Here is a 19,346-nt window from a genome sequence, read left to right as displayed (position 1 = left end):
GACATTTTTTACTATTGCTGCAATTTTGTGATGTGTGTTTATCTCACTTGGCTGGTCGATCCGCCACGCCAGGCCCCTCTTAAGCCCGGGCTCCCAGGCTAGAGCCATGTCTACAACACTCAGGGCTTTTTGTGTCATGTAACGCGTTGGAACGGCGTCCGGTACATTTTTTCGCGGTATTTTTCAAAAACAATTGGACAAAACAATGTTCGCGGTTACTTAGTACATGTTAATTATCTTGAATTAGTATCTTATATGAGAAGAAATATCCTGAAAAACTATCGCGTTTGATAATTTATTATTATGCATTGAATTCTATTACCTACCATTTCTTCAAGTGAATGTGAACGCGAATTTTCGCAAATGAATCTAATAATAATTAGTACCCCAATAAGAGCTCCGTTGAAGACAAAAACAGTTTTGGCACTTTGGTTCATCAAACTCGTCGGACACGTTCGGATTCTTCAAAATACGTTGCCTAAGCACATAGCGGAGCCACGTATCTTAAAAAAAAACAACTTTTCAGGAGAGGCAAATAACAACTTTATTCTTTCAGTTTTTAATTTAGAAATAAATTTTCTTTTATGAATTCGTATAATATACTATATCGTCGTTGCGCCTGCAAAATCCGACAAACATTTTTTTTGCGTTTTTACATTTTTACGCTATGTGATAGAATGAGACGCGACGGACGGGCCTGTAAAACCCGTTTTCTAATATCAATGCTAGTTTAGAAAAATGAAAAATAAGCTATGTATTTTCACTTAAAAATGGCTTGCAAAATACGCTATGAATATTCCGGTCACATATCGCATTTTAAAGTAAAAAAAGTTACTATTAATTGCGCCTGTCAATGACACATGACGGAGTTTGCACTGACCTTTGCTTCAGAATGCGCCTTTTACTACCAGCGCTAGTGCACATAGCGGATTATTTACGTTTGTCGACAAATAATATTTAAGCAATAAAAAAGTGTAAAATCACATTACATTACACATATTTTGTGTTTACTTAAAGAATAGTGTTAATTTTAAAAGCCCTGTAAGTAGGTAGGTTATACAACTGTTTATTATAAGCTAATGTAATTTTCTTGATGTGCTATAATAAATTTGTTTAATTATTTACCCATCCTACTCTGGATATTTTTATTTCCCCTTCACTCGATAATTATTACTTATTTATAAGTAAAATTTTGGCTGGAAAGATAAAGGTTTGTTCGATACAGACTATTGGCTTGGTTAAAGATGTTTTACGCATAGAATTGATATCATTTAATTATGCAATTATCATTTTTTAGCCGGGGCAAAATCCGCTATGTCTAAAATACCCGTTAATTTAAATCCGCTTTGTGCTGCCTCAACCACAAAACGGATTTAAAGACCCAAATAAAACAAGCTATGTGCCTTTTACCCACAAAAAAAAATTATTACGACTAAAGTGTTAAATATTGTATTCTAAAATATCATGTATACTGAATCCGAAGTAATTATCTAATTTTCAGTTTATTTGCTTTGTAAAAAACGTGAGACATTGTTGAGTAAATCAGTTTTTTCCTTCTCCTGAAAAGTTGTGTTTTATTACATAGCGGATTTTGCAAGCGCGACGACGATATTATAGTTACATATATTTTTATTAACAAACTGTTATGTTTCTTCAATTTATCGCATTATACTTTCGACCGATCAGTCATATTATTGTCGAAGATACGAGAATGCGTTACAACTTTACTGTGAATATTACTGCAGTAAATACTTATCTTGACCTTCGAAAAAGACCTTCAGTATATATTCTTCTGTAGGAGTTCAGTATTCTGTATACTTACTTACAAACACGTAACTCAAGATAAAGTCTTTTATTGAGATACGAGTTTTTGTAATTGCTAAAATCTATTATGTTATAAAGTATGTTTTGAGATACATGTTAGTGGAATGTGTGCGTATTCAAATTCTGAATTCATTCCATCAAACAACTCAAAACTGACAACAATTGAGATACGTGTTTGTAGAAAATTGTGGACGAATTAGCCAAAACCGCCGCAAAATAGTAGTTCACTTCATAGCATTATTGTCTATGGCAAACACAAAACATTATACGTTTGTGTTGCGTTGTTTATGGACTTTACTGGGCGTCTATTATCACGGCTGTCATTGTACGTAGTCGCATAGTATTCCGTGTCACATTTTCTGTTTTAAATAAGTAAAATGGATGTAAAGCGCGAACCAGATGAGTTTAAACGTGAAACAGAAGGGCAGTATTGGTTTGACGTGCCAATATTGCATCAAAACAGCAACACTCATACAAAGAAAGAGATTACCGACGTTGTCAGTTTTGAGGTAACCATTACAGTTTATTGTTATCGCGATTTTGTTGCATTTTTGGAAATCTGGCGGATTAAATTGCTATAGTGTTGTAAACTTTAATTTCCAACTGCGTAACTAAACAAAATAAGCACTTGTTTTACGTTTGACAACATTTACCTTAGACTCTTTTAAGATTTCAACTCCTTTAGTTGCTTGATATTTGTCAATTTCCTAAAATATAGTACCTATTTTGTATAATCACCTTAATATAAACGGCTACTCAATATAAAATGCTACAAGTCGGTTTGAGGGAAGTCAGCGGCAAACAAATTTTGAACATAGCCGATATACTAGATTATTTGTCAGGTCAGGTTAGGTTTACATTCTTGAATAATTATTCATGAATTTTGCCAAAATTGGCTATGTATATTAGTGCGATTCTCGCCTGGCTTCCCTTGTAGGCACTTTAGCACTTTATATTGATTGTGCTACATCGGAAAAAAATATTAAACACTTAATAAAGCTACAATCCAAGCATTTCAGCTGAAATGTTTGCATGGATGTAAATTGTTCGTAAAACATTTCACTGTGGCACAGTTCGCCGTGAACTTTCTTATCGGAAAGATATGGTCCTAGAGCGGCATGCACAATCTAAGATTTCGATCCTAAGGATATGTCGCCGAAAAGCATGACTTAACTATGGAGTATAGAATTAAGGAATCCTTAACCATAGACTACTTTTGTTATGAACACTCCCGCTTCTGTATTACCATTTACCACTGACAGCTGCTGTCAAAATAAATTCGCATGTCTATAAAACAGTCCATACACTCAAATTAATTTAACAGTGTATCTCAATATGGATATTGATGGTGTTAATTCGTTTGGCATGTACTTGCAGAATATTATTTTACTCTAAAATTTTATTAGATTCAATATGAACATTAATTCAATTTTCATAGCTGATTTTGGCAAAATTCATGAATTCAGGAATGAAAACATAACCTCACAAAACCTAACAAATAGTGCACTATATCGGCTATTTACAAAATTTGTAAATTGCTGCTTATTTCCTGTGAAGTGTAAACCGACAAGAACCGTGTTTTATTTAGACATGAATTTTATGTCAGTACTATACATACGACGGCCCCGCGGCTTAGGCCTTGGCCTATTGCGTCGTGGGTCCCAGGTTCAAATCCTGGGTCTGGAAAGTACATATATTGTTTTACAATTTGTGTATGAGTCAGAGTATTGACCTAATAGGTTGAGCAAGTGGCTGACATCCATTTCTCGTACAAACAAAATCTGTCATTACAAACCTCCACTCTGTGGAGGCCCATATGATCTTGTTAGGATCGGACATGGTCGAATGAAAGAAAAAGATACGACCCAACAATGTTGGACTGTCTTCCGATACAACATTACACGGTGAATTGTTATACGGCGAACTGCATTTGTACAAGTTTCCGGACACAGACATGATTATATTCATATACAAATAATAATTATGATTGTATAAACATATGAGTGTTCTCCATATTTTTGTGCGGTGTCAAGTCATAGACCCTAAAGGCAAGGGAGCGAAAAGCAATTGATGCCTTCAAAATGTGGTGTGGACACCGAATGCTTCGTGTTTCTTGGCCAGAGCACAGGACAAACTAGTCAATCACCCAGAGACTACAGATAAACCTACGGCTCTCGACAATATGTTTGAGATACATCTGCAGTTTTTTGGACATATTGTTCAGTGCTGAACAGATGACCTGGAGATTCTGGTGGTTTTGGTTAGTCTGCATGGAAGACAAAGCAGAGGAAGAGCGTCAAAGCGTCAGAGTAACCACGAGAAGGAGCTGACTGTGGACAGGCTTCACTCCGCTCTGGTAGAAGCAAAAAATCGAGTGGAGTGGAAAGTCTTGGTCGTTCTAAAGAAGACATAATTCTATGGTGGACAAAATTGAATGCATATTGAGAGACAAAAGTAACTATTGATAATATCATCGTTGTATCACGTCATATTTAAGTTTATCCCGAATTTTTCCACAGTCGAGATCCGTAGGTACTCTTTTATACCATACCAGCGCCATCTTTAGATAAATAAATCCTGAGCATATCTTTTTGCACAAGCAACGAGTGGTCCACTGTTCAGCTGTTAAAATCAGATACCAGATTGCTTGATATATTGATTCGCCCTTTCTCGTTTCAAATTGAATTAAGTATAAAAAATTCTAAAAATATATTAACTATTAGTGTTATTTATAAATAATATACATTCCTCTTATTCATCAGTTGTCAAAGTCAGACAATTATATCGATTTCCAAAAAAATATGTAGCATTGATCTATGCATTACATTTTTAGGTGTATTAATGCTAGTGTTCTATTTATCATGTAACTCATCTATCCAAATCAAACCATTCCATGTGTGAACACGACAGACACGTCAGTATGAGCACTCTATAGAACAATAACAGGCAATGACAGTTCATACATAGACAACAACGGGAGGGGCGGAAAAAGTAGGACCAGACGTTGTGAATGTATCGGCTTTCTAGTTGAGTCGGCAGTGACCATACCCATGCCTACTAAAATGCTTATACTTTTATAATGTCATTAACTTATTATTTTCTTTTAGGACACTTCAATAGACCTGGCTTGTATAAAGTCTGAGACCGATTGTCAGCCAATTGCAATCAAAGAAGAGTTTATTGCAGACGGAATGCCCTCATTTAATTATGAACGTCTTCAACCTACTTGTTCGTATTCGGTGTATAGCCCAGTAAATCAGGTTATTTTATTTTATATAATGTGCTATCATGGCCCCCACATCTTTAAGCGGGCCCCCCTACTCATCGCTAGGGTTAAAGGTAGTGGGACTTTTTACAGAATCGTTTTCTAAATCTTGTTACTGGTACAATTACGGGTATTCGGGTGTATTTTTAGCGATTTTTTTTGTATTGTTGAATAAATCCATTTCAATTATGGAGTTGTCGAATATCGACACACAGTAATCAAATATTGCGTCATATAACCAGACATACCAAACTCTATACATAAAATAGCGCCGCAGGCGACTTTTTCCCCATTAGGAAAAATTTGTGATGTGTGTTTATCTCACTTATCAGGTCGACCCGCCACGCCGGGCTAGAGCCCTGTCAGCCCCCCCCCCCTTGTGGGGGCTATGTGTGCTATACACGACCATGTATTTTATATGTATGTAGGTACAGATTAGATTTAAATATTGTAAAGCTTAATCAAACTTCTGGTGTACAACAAATTATCGTATTGAAACATTTCATAATTGAAGGAGTCCCTATTACAAGGGTCTATATAATACATTGGTATCAAAAGTAATTTATTGTATTTAAAGGGCCCATTATATAGCCATATACACAGCGTACCACACGTCAGGCAGAAAAAAAAGGTCAGCTAATGTGAGAGGTCTATAAATATGCGTGAACAATTTGATACTTTTACTTTGTTTTTTTTTTAATTTTTAATATTTTTATTGTTTCCTCTATTACGTGGCATCTTAAAATATTATTTATAAGATATGTAAATGCTTATCTTTTAAAATATACACAAAAAAACAATGAATTTATTGTATTGGTATAATTGTTTTTCATCTTCTTTCATTGCATATAGACCCTTTTTATAGGGAAGCCTTCATTTATTAACTTTTCACCAATTATTGATCTGTATATGCGAAGTTTGATTAGAGTCAAAGCTATGTGTTTTTTTGAAGTTTTACTTCTTTTGGCGTGTTTGGGAAATTAGATCAAAGTGTATTTTTGGCGTGTGACATGTAACACATAATCTATTTTTTCACACGAAAAAAAACACACTCGATTGGATTCGAACCACCGATTATTCGGTTATCAGCCGAACGCACTAGCTTTACGCCACAGTATGATACTGAAATCGTGACGATTATACAGTATAATATTATAGGTTAGAATTGTCCCGTTGCCTAGGCAGCGAATTTATTATTGTTGGCCATTTGCAATTCCTTACGTAAACAAATAATTAAATGTCAGAGTGACAGTTGTTACTTTAAAAATAAAAACAACGAGAAACCATTATATAATTTAGTAATATAAGTTAAAGTGTATAGAAATAAACCAACGGCGTTCCAATAAGCGGTTCTTTTTCTTGAGTGTGTAATTTAACAAGATAATTAAGAGATAATCAAAGAGTCTAGTTTATCACAAGTTTTGTTACGCCAAAGAAGTATAACGTCTAACGCGCGTACATGAGTACACACACCGATTTTTTTTTACCACAGGTAAGACACGGTTTGGATTTTTAGAATAAACTAGATTAGGTATTTTAAAATCTGTTTATCGAATAACATATTGATTTATCTTTCAGAGTCCTGAAAAGAATCCTGCCTGTATAAAATCGGAAATTGATTCTCAACTAGTCGATTTCAAAGAAGAATTTATTAAAGACTCAAAACTTGAAAATTATGAAGATCTACAACCAAGTTCTTCATATTCAGAAACCAGGACAGTACATAAGGTAGGTACATATTGACACTTGTAGCTGGATCCTGTGTGTGAGTTCACGGAGTCTTCATTTAAGGTTTTGAGGTCATAGATACATTAGGTATGTAAGGCATCATGCAATAGTATGTTTTATATAACATATTTAGTCATTTAAACCAGTGGTCCCCAACCCCCAGTGAGTGGATAAATGGTACCGGGTCGCCCAAGAAACATTAAATTATTTTCATTTTCTTTACTGAGGTTTGTATTTCTATCGGGTTTGTGCGACTTTCCATGGACGAAAGATTAACCGGGAGCTGAGAAACGTCACCTAAAGCCGCACCAATACCGCGCATGCGCAAAATATCGTGATATCGGGGCGATAAGGTGACGTCAGGAGCAGCGGCGGCTCCTCTAACACCATGCATGTGCGCTGCACTGCTTTTTCCTAAACATCACTCGATGTGCAACAATGCTATTCATAAGTCATCACTCGTTTATCGCAATTTAATCCATGTAAATTTATACCAAAATCATGTACTCAGTGAACAGTCACCATAAGAGAGCGCTCGTGGTAACGCACTAATATCGATCTTAGTTTGCCATTCATATTACATTGGGTAATAACAGATCAACCCGACACGTGAAACTCATAAACATGTCATAAAAACCCAAGATTTTATTGCTTTCTGGGACGCCGACCAGTTCATGAAATTCGACACAGAAAAAAAAACAGTAGGAATACGCGGAAAAGTGTAGTAACTGAGATTTAGCAGGATTGATAAAAAAAAGATTTTTTTTATTTAAATCTCATATAAATTCATTGGAAATAGGCTGATATTGAATACAAATTGACTATCAACATAAAAATTATGGTTACGATCTTTAAATCGTTCTATATTTACAAATATTTGAATATAATTTATAAAAAAATAATATCTGAGTTATCATGTTCTGTTAACATGATGTCATATGTTTAACAATACCCGACTCGCGTTAAGTTTTACTGCCGACGCAATTTTTTAGACTTTATTTTATTTTGTAGACGCCTGACGCCTTCAATATCCTGTGTCGAAAAATGCGTATTCAAAACAAATGATTTTTTTTATATTGTCTTGAAAAATTATTGCAGTTTAGTTTCTGCTGCCGCGATGTATAGTCACGTTCTGTCTATCACTTTATTTCGATAATTTTCTTCGTAAAAGGAAATTATGAATAATATTATATGATTGTTTAATCAGTGAAGTGTGTATGTTTTATAATGATGTCGATAAATGTAGACTATATTAAACATAACAAGAGTTCCTTCGAAGAAAGAATCAAAATAAAAAAGGCTGGTCCACCGAAGCCTGAATTAAATATTAAAAAAATATGTGGATTAAAACAAAAAGTCTTTACACGTTCTTTTCGAAAGGAAATGTATGACAAGGCTTTATGGTTATGTGGTTGTGAGAGATTGAATACATTTTTTTGTTTTCCTTGTCTAATTTTTAAGGATACAGGGTTAATTTTCCTGAGAATGATTTTAAAATGATCCTGGAATCATATGACTTTTTGGATAAATTTAAACTTAAACACGAATTATCGACACGATTTTTAAAATTATTAAACACGATTTTAAAAACGCGGATGGTGCTATAGCTATTTTACATTTGTTTTATAATAATAATTTAATGACATCATTTTCCCAATGTACAAAACTTTTAAAAATCATTTGTACAATTCCGATGACATCTGTGGAAAGTGAAAGGTGTTTTTCAACCCTTAAAAGAATTAAATCGTTTTTAAGAAATACCATGAACCAGGACAGACTTAATTGTCGATCTGTGCTAAGCATCGAGAAAAAACTTTTACAATCAGTTCCAGACTTTAATGATAAAGTGATTGAGGTGTTCGCTAAGCAGAAACAACGCCGAATTGATCTTCTTTTTAAATAAGGTAAGAAAGTTTTTAGTGCACCCCCTATGAAAGCAATTTTGGTAAACACCGGCCGCCACTGGTCAGGAGCTGAGCGGCTGCAAGCAGCAGTGCAGTCTTGCCATGTCTACTGAAATTTTTGTCAGGAAAAGAAGAAATTATGATATTTGTGATGAATAAAAGTCACTTTTTACATGATTTTTTAAAAGACACTTGTGAGAGATTATGTCAATATGCACGCCTTTACCAAACATAATCGTTGAATTTCATACATTTTTGTCAATCTACTGATATTTTGAAGAAAAAATCAAAAAATCGACTGAATTTTGAAAATTTTAGTTGGCAACGCAGCAGTGGCGTTGTACGAGGGTGGGTCAATAATTCTTTAGAAAAAAGCATTAAAACAGTTTTTATTTTTGTATTTTTTTTTTATTTCTCAACATAATCTCCTTGGAGCTCAATACACTTGGTTAGACGTTTCTCAATTTTTTTTAAACCGTCAGAAAAATAAGTTTTCGGAAGGTCCTCAAAATAAGCATTTGTCCGATCGATGACTTCTTCATTTGAAAAAAAACGTTGTCCACTTAGCCATTTTTTTAAGTTTAGGAAAAGGAAAAAGTCACTGGGGGCTAAATCTGGCGAATACGGTGGGTGGTCGACCAATTCGAACTTCAATTCTTCAATTTTAGCCATTGATCGTAAACATGTGTGAACACGGGCATTGTCCTGATGAAAGAGGATTTTTTTCCTGTTTAAATGAGGCCGTTTTTCTTCAATTTTGTTTTTTAGCTGGTCCAATAAAGATGCATAATAATCCCCTGTTATTGTTTTTCCTTTTTCCAAATAGTCAACGAAAATAATTTCACGTGCATCCCAAAATACAGTAGCCATAACCTTACCAGCTGATTTTACGGTTTTCGCCTTCTTTGGACATGGTTTGCCTTCGCAATCCACTGCTTTGACTGTTTTTTCGTCTCGGGAGTATAGTGGTGTATCCATGTTTCATCTACAGTCACAAAGCGACGAAAAAATTCATCCGGATTGCGTTGCATGAGCGACAACAGGGCTTTAGAGGCCACCACCCTATTGCGTTTATTGTCGACTGTGAGCAAACGCGGCACCCATCTTGCAGAAATATTTTTCATGCCCAATTTGTCATGTAAAATAGAAATGACGCTACCTTTTGAGATCCCTGTAACCTCAATTATCTCACTCAACTTTAATCTTCGGTCACTTAACACCATATCGTGGATTTTATTGATCATTTCTGGTGTAGTCACCTCTACAGGACGTCCTGAGCGTGGTTCATCCTTTGTTGATGTACGACCACGTTTAAATTCATTTAACCAGTTATAAATAGTTGCAAGTGAAGGAGCAGATATGCCGTGAACTAAATCCAACTCCTTTTTTATTTCCTTTGCTGTTAACCCTTTTATATTAAAATGTTTAATAACAGCTCTAAACTCAATTTTCTCCATTTTCCATTTTTCCATTTTCCACAAGCAAATTTTTTTTTTAAATGTACGAGAAACACACAACAACCCGACCAATCTGATTGAAACTTCGCAGCATACTGAATCGGTAGTGCCGCTGCATGAAAACAAACCGCTTACAGTACTAGTCGCGCCACCTGTCGGCTTTTCTAAGGACTTATTGACCCACCCTCGTAGCTTTGGTAAAGAGAAGGTGTGTATCGCTGTTCTCTCTGTTCACCGGTATTTTCTCATGTTTAACTCATTTAGTTCTGATGCTGCGACTGGCCATTAGATATAATTAACATGCTATTTAAATGTGGTAACTAAATGTTATTTAACGGATTTTTTGCAACGACAGCAACCAAAACAAACAATGGAATAAACTGGATAACACACTTTGGGTGTCATTGTCTCCTATTACCCCCAGATGGAACCGTCTCGTTGCAAAGAAACAAGCTCAAGGTTCTCACTGATTTAGCGTTCTAGTGAGTTAAAATGTTCAATCACATTATATTCATTTTTTGGTGTAACTGTATTTTATTTTGAAGGCATGTTTAAATAGAATTAAATTAAAATGATTAAATCGAAATACTCTAAAATATAAATAATCAACGTCCCCCCTCAGCGGGCCGCGGTAAACGTTGACCGGTCCGTGGCGGTAAAAAGGTTGGGGACCACTGATTTAAACAGTTAAACAGGAGAAATAGATTACTCTATTACACACAGCTTTATACTCTAGCAATTTCGACGTGATACGATTTCAGGAATCCTGTATTTTTTTTAAATCAGACCAACCAAATATGGGTGGTTAGTCGATTCCTTGCATCTTTACGGTTCAGTTTTAAGGGAAGAGGGGTTAGACCCTTGTTACACGTGATCCTTCGAAATAACAGTATGCCCTTTTCAAATTCTTCGATTTTGAATTATGTTGGAATATATGTATTTTTGACACCCACGGCTTAAGCGTTGGACTATCAAGTTCGAATCCTGGGTCTGGCAACTACACATATTGTTTTTCAATTTGTGTATGAGTCAGGGTATCGACCTAATAGGTTGAGCAAGTGGCTGACATCCATTTCTCGTATAAAAAAAACAAAATCTGTTAATACAAACCTCTACTCTGTGGAGGCCCCATTAGGGTCCAATATGGTCCTATTAGGGTCGGACATGGTCGAAAAAAAAATGTATTTTTAATAAGATACGTTAAAGTTTCCGATGACAATGGAATTCAAGCATTAATTTTGGGTTGTATATTTGGTATCACCATAATATACATAATATTCATTATCAGCCTGAATCTATTCACTGCTGGATGAAAGCCTCTTCAAGCTGCTTCCACTTCTCTCAGTACTATGCATTACGTTGCCACGTACTTCCGTAGGAATTTATCATTTCATCGATCTAGCGGCTTCTATGTCTACCTTGCGGACGTTTTGTACTTCTTGGATACCACTGGATGACTAGATTTGTCCAACGATTGTCTCTTCTTCGAGCTATGTGTCCAGCCCATCTCCATTTAAGGCTTTTAATAAACTCTATTACATCGAAAATCCTTGTCAAATTCTTTATCCACTCATTCCTTTTTTTGTCCTTTCGCGTTATGCCCAGCATGCACCTCTCCATACCAGTGGCGCACCCAGGATTTAATATTGGGGGGGGGGGCAAGGAGGGTAATGTAAATTAGTCCCATAGGATCTTTTTCTTCTTCACACCCTAATTTCTCGTTTATCGCCCTATTTGTCTATTGCACTCGGTGTACCTATACCATGGTCCCCACATCCTGAAACGGGCCCTCAGGATAGGATATTTGGCGGGCCTCCTACCTACCGCGAACATTAAAGGCAGTGTGAAACACTACATTAACGTTTTTCAAATTGTGTTTTAGTTCAAATTAAGGGTACTCATACAGTGAAATATTGGCGATTTTTAATACATTTACTTTAATAATGGAGCAATCGAGTATCGACACATAATAATCAAAAAATATATTGCACAATTACATAATTGAACATGTTCATGGTTATGAAGTATAATAGCGCCGCAGGCGACTTTTTTATTATTAAAGCTAATGCATGATGTGTGTTTATCTCACTTATCTGGTCAACCCGACACGCCGGGCCCCCAGGCTAGAGCCCTGTCAGCCATTACCTACACCACTCCGGAATTCGGATGGACACCGAGAATTTTTTGACAGTTCCATTAGAGATTGGGTGTCTAAAATCATTCTGATAATTTTGGGGGGTGTCAGGGCCCCTTGGCCCCCCCTGGGTGCGCCACTGACAACGAGAAGGGCGGAAAAAGTAGGACCAGTCGTTGTGAATGTATCGGCTTTCTACTTTAGTCGCAAATGTCCACACTCAGAGTTCCCTGATAGAGTATATGCTTCATAACTTTGCACTCCAGCTCTAGGATGAAAATGATTTAACATATTCTAAAAACTTTTTTTTACATGTATTGTTTGTCTATTTATTTATTAGTAAATAATATATTATATTAATACAAGTAAATATCATTTGATCTAATTTTATGCGAGGTAATTACGCAAAGAGGCTTATCAGTATAGTAAAGAGTGCAAAAAAGTGCAAAGTTATAAAACGTTTACTCTGGCAACCCTTCGATATGCAGTATTAACTAAATTAGCCGTACAATTTTAGAATATTAATGGAAGGGGTTGCATTATTTTATTCTGCTTTAGGGCGGCACTTTACCTAAAGACGTCACTGTGTCTATGTGCTTGGTCAAACGGAATCTTTGATGGAATCTACTATTGTTATTGAATATATATACAATTATAGTTACAGTGATTACAGTGAATTACAGTTGATTACAGATTACCCAGGATTTATTATTGGGGGGGGGGGGGGCGAAGGAGGAGAATGGAAATTAGTCCCATAGGCTCCTTTTCTTCTTCATATAAATTTCACAATACACGGCGATATATTTGTACAGTTTCTCCTAGTTTTTATTAAATTGGAGGCATAGTGGCGGTAACCGTTGAGCGTGTCATCAGCGACTGGCGGATTGGAAGTGAACAGCGACCATGCTGGACATGTGTACCTAGTATGCTGAAACATTGCTTAAATAATATCGGCTGTGCTACCCGCTTGGTCTAGAGCAGTGTTTCCCAAAGTGTGGTACGCATACCCCCTGGGGTACGGGAAGAGTTTGGTGGGGGTACGTGCTGCACCGGGTTATGGCTACGCCTGGTGCAACAAGCATTAATACAACATCCATGCTAGGTTTATCGCATGCGGAAGAAGAGCAATTGTTGGAATTACTAGCTTCAGATGGATTCTTGCAAAATAAATATAAGGAGTGTACTTAAACATCATTTAGGTTGCAAATGCAACATGTGTATCCAGTTTTAACAGAGAAATTCCTGAAATACATTGCCTTTTTAAACTTCATATCTATGTGAAGTTGCTTTTTCAGCATTTGTAGACATTAAGTCAAAAAAAGGAACAGCCTTTGGGTGTGGAACCGCATCTCAGATTAAAATTAATAACCAGGGAACCAAATTATGATGATCTGTCGTTTCAACATAAATAATTTCATCCTTCTCATGGTTTATAATGAATGTTATTTTTTTATAATATAACTTTGATTTATATTTTATTATGAATGAATTTTATTTTTCGTTTATTATTATTTTGTTTATGTACTACAAAAGGAATATATTTTGATTGTTATTAAAGTACTTACATGCATTTTTCTTTGACGAGGAGTACTCAGTGTTACGAAAATTATAGAAGAGGTACACAGATGTCGAAAGTTTGGGGAACACTGGTCTAGAGAGCTACAATATTTATGCCGAATTCCACCGAAAAAATGTTCTTTTGATTTACACCACCACCGTAGTGGGTGTAGTCGTTCTTTTCGCCGAATGTTTATCGCAGATTTTTGGTTTTTTAATATTGAGGTTTTAACATATTAATTGAAAATGGACAAAAAAGTATTATTGCTTTTAAATTATACACAACCTACTCAATACAACACAGCCTAATATCTCGTTTATCGGTCTTTTGTCTATTGCACTCGGTGTACCTACACCATGGCCCCCACATCCTGAAACGGGCCCTCAGGCTAGGGCAGTGGTCGGCAAACTGCGGCTCTTTAGCCCCTTGAGCGCGGCTCTGCCGCAGATGCTCTCTGCCATATTTGATATGGCTACAAAGAAGAAGCAAAGAAAATGGAAGAGGATAACCGTAAATGTAATGTTGAATAGACCGAGACTTTGCGTTTATTCAAAACTTAAATGGCTTACCAACCTTTATTTATGTGTCGGGAAAAATTAGCGCATTCAAATTTAGAGAGATACTACAACTAAAAACTCGTAATTTTGCGCTAAATATTCTGTCGATTATGCAAGGAAGAAAGCAGCTGAGGAGAAGAGTCAAGAAAAATAAAGTTCTGTATTTAATTAGGTACTGAATAACATCTTTCAACAATGTTAATATTGCAAGTTTTGTGATTAGTAAAAAGATTTCCAAGAGAGGAAATCAAGAGTAAATTGAGAAATCGATTTATTGATGAGAACCTGGAATCGTGCTTAAAATTAAATCAACAACATACGAACCTGACTTACCCAAACTTTACAAGGAGATGCAAGGCCATTATTCACATTGAGTTTGTCAGTCATTGTCATGATTCAATTTTATGGATACCTGACTTACAATTTAATTTGTATTAATAAATAAGATCATTATTACGTATGATATTCAGTTTTATTCAGTGTACCTACCTATAATTTAATTATGACTTAAAACTTTAACTAAAGTTTATTAAGTAAATTAGCAGTGTACCTACTTACTACCTACGCATATAATTTAAGTTTAAGAAATTTGGCTCTCAAAAGAAATCTCAATCGTTGTACTGTTGATATTTGGCTCTATTGACTAATGAGTTGGCCGACCACTGGGCTAGGATATTTGACGGGCCCCCTATCCACCGCTTAGATTAAAGACAGTGTAAAACACTACATTTACGTTTTTTAAATTGTGTTTTACTTCAAATTGAGGGTACTTATACAATGAATTATTGGCGATTTTCAATACATCTACTTTAATAATGGAGCTGTCGAGTATCGACACATAATAATCTGAAAATATATTGGACAATTATATAATTTAAAATGTTGTGATGATGTGTGTTTATCTCACTTATCTGGTCAACCCGACACGCCGGCCTCCCACAGCCCGGGCCCCCAGGCTAGAGCCCTGTCAACCCTCCCCAGCCATCACCTATACCACTCCAGAATTCGGGTGGACACCGAGAATTTCATTAGGGAACGGGTTTCTAAAAAAACCTGACATCAGTGTTTCGAAATTTTTGTGTTAGAAATTAAAATCTAAGAAATTTTACTAAAAAGGGTGCTTGAGAATTACAAATCATTTTTTGCCATGTTGTTTGTCTAAGCCCAATGTATAGTTTATTGGCTTTCGATTTCAATGTGTAAAATCATTCTGATGATTTTCATATTTTGGGGGGGGCCAAGGCCCCCTGCCCCCCCCCCCCCTGGGTGCGCTACTGCTCCATACCACGTTGTGCTACTCTAAGTTTCTGGAACTCTCTTTTACTTAGGGTCCATGTTTCACATGTATATGTGATCACGGGAAGCACACATTGGTTGAACACTGCGCTTTAGGCACAGTGGAACGTCACTTTTGAAGACATTATTCAGGCGGCCAAAAGCCGTATTATAATCAATAAATCATGTACCGCTTAATTATTGTTATCAGTCTTACAGGTTTTTGAAAGCTGACAGTTTTGATTTTGATTGTTTTAATGTTTCTCGCATGACAACTCAATTGACGTAATAATAATCTATTTTAACATGCATGGTCTTAATATATTTATGTTTCCACAGTACCCATCTAAAAACGAAATTGTACGTATTACATTTTACCGTAGCACAGTTCGTAATGCGGACATCTCTATAGCACCGATATTATAAAAATACGCATTGTGCGTAGAGCATTACTGGCAATAATGTTCCATCAAGAATGAAAACCTAATCCAACGTAACAAAATAATCCAGTATATAGGCCATTTTGAAAATTTGTTTGAAGCTAGCTTCCTTTAAACTGATAGAAACACGTGTTTTATTTAGACTTCATATTTTTATCTCAGTACTATACGACCCAAAGACGGTGGATGGTCTTTAATATACGACCATATATTTCCGATAAAACATTTTACGGTGAAGTGTGATACAGCGAACTACATACGTACAAATTTCCGGACACGTCTGAAATATTCTTCTTATTGTGCCATCCCCTAGCGGAGGTCGGTCACCATCAAGGCGATCTTATCTTTGTCGTCTGCTACCCGAACAGTTTGGTGGAGCTGCACTCGTACCAATCACGGAGGTTCTTAAGCCACGAAATGCGGCGCCGTCCTCTGCCACGCTTCCCATTGATCTTTCCTTAAATGACAACTTGGGGAATGCTGTATTTTTGTCCTCTCATAATGTGGCCGAGGTACTGTAGTTTCCTGGTTTTGATACTACGTAGAACTTCTCGGTTCTTCCCCATTCGATTGAGAACTTCAACATTTGTCACCCGGTCAATCCAAGGAATTTCGAGGATGCGCCTGTACAGCCACATCTCAAAAGCTTCAAGTCTGCGTGACATCTTTTGGTTTAGCGTCCATACTTCCATAATATTGATACCTACAAATTATTTTATTACATACATTTATCAAATCAGAGACTACTTATTACTCTGTCATATTATGTCATATAATAAACTTAATCATGGATTGTTTTGTTTAGATTGCTACTGGAAGTTCGGATAATACGAATGTTGCAAGTCTCAGATCGTCGTGGAGTGTGGCGAAAGAACAGGATACTTGCAGTGACATGATGATTGATGAAAGTGACATTAAAAATGAAGTCAACGAAAACAATAGACAATTCACACATATGCACGGCACATATACAACTCATAAACTTAATGATATTAAATCTAGTGTAACAAATTCAATATTATTAGAAGCTGTTATAAATTTAGAAAAAACCGTATTTCATACGGAAAATTTCATATGCTCTATTTGTTTTGATTTGTTTGCATCTTTAAATTTACTTAAACTTCACAAAGCGTTACACAACAAAAAATGTACAGAAAGTTCTGATATCGGTGTAAGACAATTTAAATGTGCAGTATGTAATTTTTCATGCATTAATTATGGTAACTTGAAAATCCACAAAATGAGTCATTCTGGAGAAAAACAATTTAAACGTGAAGAATCAAATTACTCTCACACACAATCTGATAACCTAAAATCATATAAATTAATTGATTCCGTTGAAAACCGTTTTAAATGTGAGGATTGTAATTACACATGTAAACGTTCAAATCAAATGAAACAACACAAAATGACTCATGATGGTGAAGAGCCATTTAAATGTAGTGAATGTAATTACTCGTGTATACGCTCCAATGTTATGAAAAGACACAAAATGACTCATTCTAGTGAAAAACCATTTAAATGTAGCGAATGTAATTACTCGTGCATACAATCTGGTCACATGAAATCACACAAAATGACCCATTCTGGTGAAAAGCCATTTAAATGTGATACATGTGATTTTTCGTGTATAACATCAGCTATCATGAAACGCCATAAAATGATTCATTCTGGTGAAAAGTTATTTGAATGTGGTGAATGTAAGTTTTCATGTCTGCGATTTAGTAACATGAAAAGGCACAAAATGACTCATTCAGGCGAAAAGCCATTTAAATGTGTTGAATGCAATTACGCATGCATACAATCTAGTCATATGAAATTACACAAAATGACACATACAGGCGAAAAGCCATTTAAATGCGATAATTGTAATTTCTCGTGTATAACATCTGCAATAATGAAAAGACACCAAATGACTCATTCGAGTTTACATCAGTTTAAATGTGATGCATGTAATTACACGTGTAGTCGATCTGGGAGCATGAAATTCCACAAAATGTCTCATTATGGAGAAAAACCGTTTAAATGTGATGAATGTGATTTCTCATGTGGACGATCTGATAACTTGAAATCCCACAAAATGACCCATTCCGGTGTAAAACAATTTCAATGCGAAGTTTGTAGTTACTCGTGCGTAGTATCTGGTAATATGAAGTCACACAAAATGACTCATACCGGTGAAAAACCATTCCAATGCGGGCTCTGTAATTACTCTTGCATACAATCTAGTAGGATGAAATCGCACCAACTAACTCATTCGGGCGAAAGGCCCTTTAAATGCGACTTATGTATTTACTCGTGTAAAGAATCTGGTACTTTGAAGAAACACAAAAAAACTCATCGTAATAAAAATCCATCGTAATAGTCTCAAGGATTTTTTCAATAACAATATCTAGTATCATGAAATCACGCAAAGTAATTTATTTATTCTTTTAAAAACAGATTTCATTATTGGAGAGTAATTTTACATATATTCTGGTGCCAATCGATAACTCTAGCTAGAGTAATACCCCGTTTACACATGCATTGATTTACTGCTGACAGTACGTACTGTCGCCGCCATAACAAGAAAATTGTCATGCAAGATTGCATGCATGAATTAAAAAAGTTCGGAGGCTTTTGAATTTTCGCCCGACAGTTAGGATTTGTTCGATATCTGCAGCCCGATTTCCTAACTGTCGTCTCGTGTGGCACCAGACGACATGACGTAATTGTGACGTCAGCCAATACACGCTCGAGCGGGCGGCATATATTGGCTGACGTCACAATTACGTCATGTCGTCTGGTGCCACACGAGACGATAGTTAGGAAATCGGGCCCCTGCCCCTGCGCAGTAGAACAATATTGGCGAACCTGCCTGAAAAATAACGAACTACACAACGCAATCTCATTTTGAGGTTAACCGATTTTCACGAACTGTCAAATAGTACAATAGAATGACAACATCGCGTATCGCTTACTCTTGAAGAATGAAATTGGCGAGATAGAGTCATCATCATCATCAGGGGCGTGACAACCCGGTGTGGGTCTTGGCCTCCTCCAACAGCTCCTTATCCAGTGTGGCTTCTTTCCAATTCGGTACCCCCAGAATACGGCAGTCACTGACAGCTCCATCCAACCAGTGAATCTTTGGCCTGCCTCTTCTTCCACGACCTATTGGATTGCTGGACATCACTCTCTTTGCCGGTTCATTATCTCTCAACG

At 36.1% G+C, this 19,346-nt stretch overlaps 1 long non-coding RNA gene across 1 annotated transcript; it reads left to right on the top strand.

The window, feature by feature from the left end:
- Window positions 1-2,198: 2,198 nt before the first annotated feature.
- LOC147076296 (uncharacterized) lies at window positions 2,199-18,462 on the top strand. Its single transcript, XR_015069585.1, has 4 exons — window positions 2,199-2,333; window positions 4,932-5,084; window positions 6,668-6,817; window positions 16,948-18,462. It is a non-coding gene; the product is annotated as an uncharacterized LOC147076296 (long non-coding RNA).
- The last annotated feature ends 884 nt before the right edge of the window (window positions 18,463-19,346 follow it).

Source organism: Rhyacophila brunnea, unplaced genomic scaffold (genome assembly GCF_057557595.1).
Source record: "Rhyacophila brunnea isolate RB1 unplaced genomic scaffold, BYU_Rbru_1.0 scaffold_13, whole genome shotgun sequence".
Lineage (NCBI taxonomy): Eukaryota > Metazoa > Arthropoda > Insecta > Trichoptera > Rhyacophilidae > Rhyacophila > Rhyacophila brunnea.
Note: the sequence above shows the minus strand (reverse complement) of the source record. Positions and strands in the feature narration are given on the sequence as shown.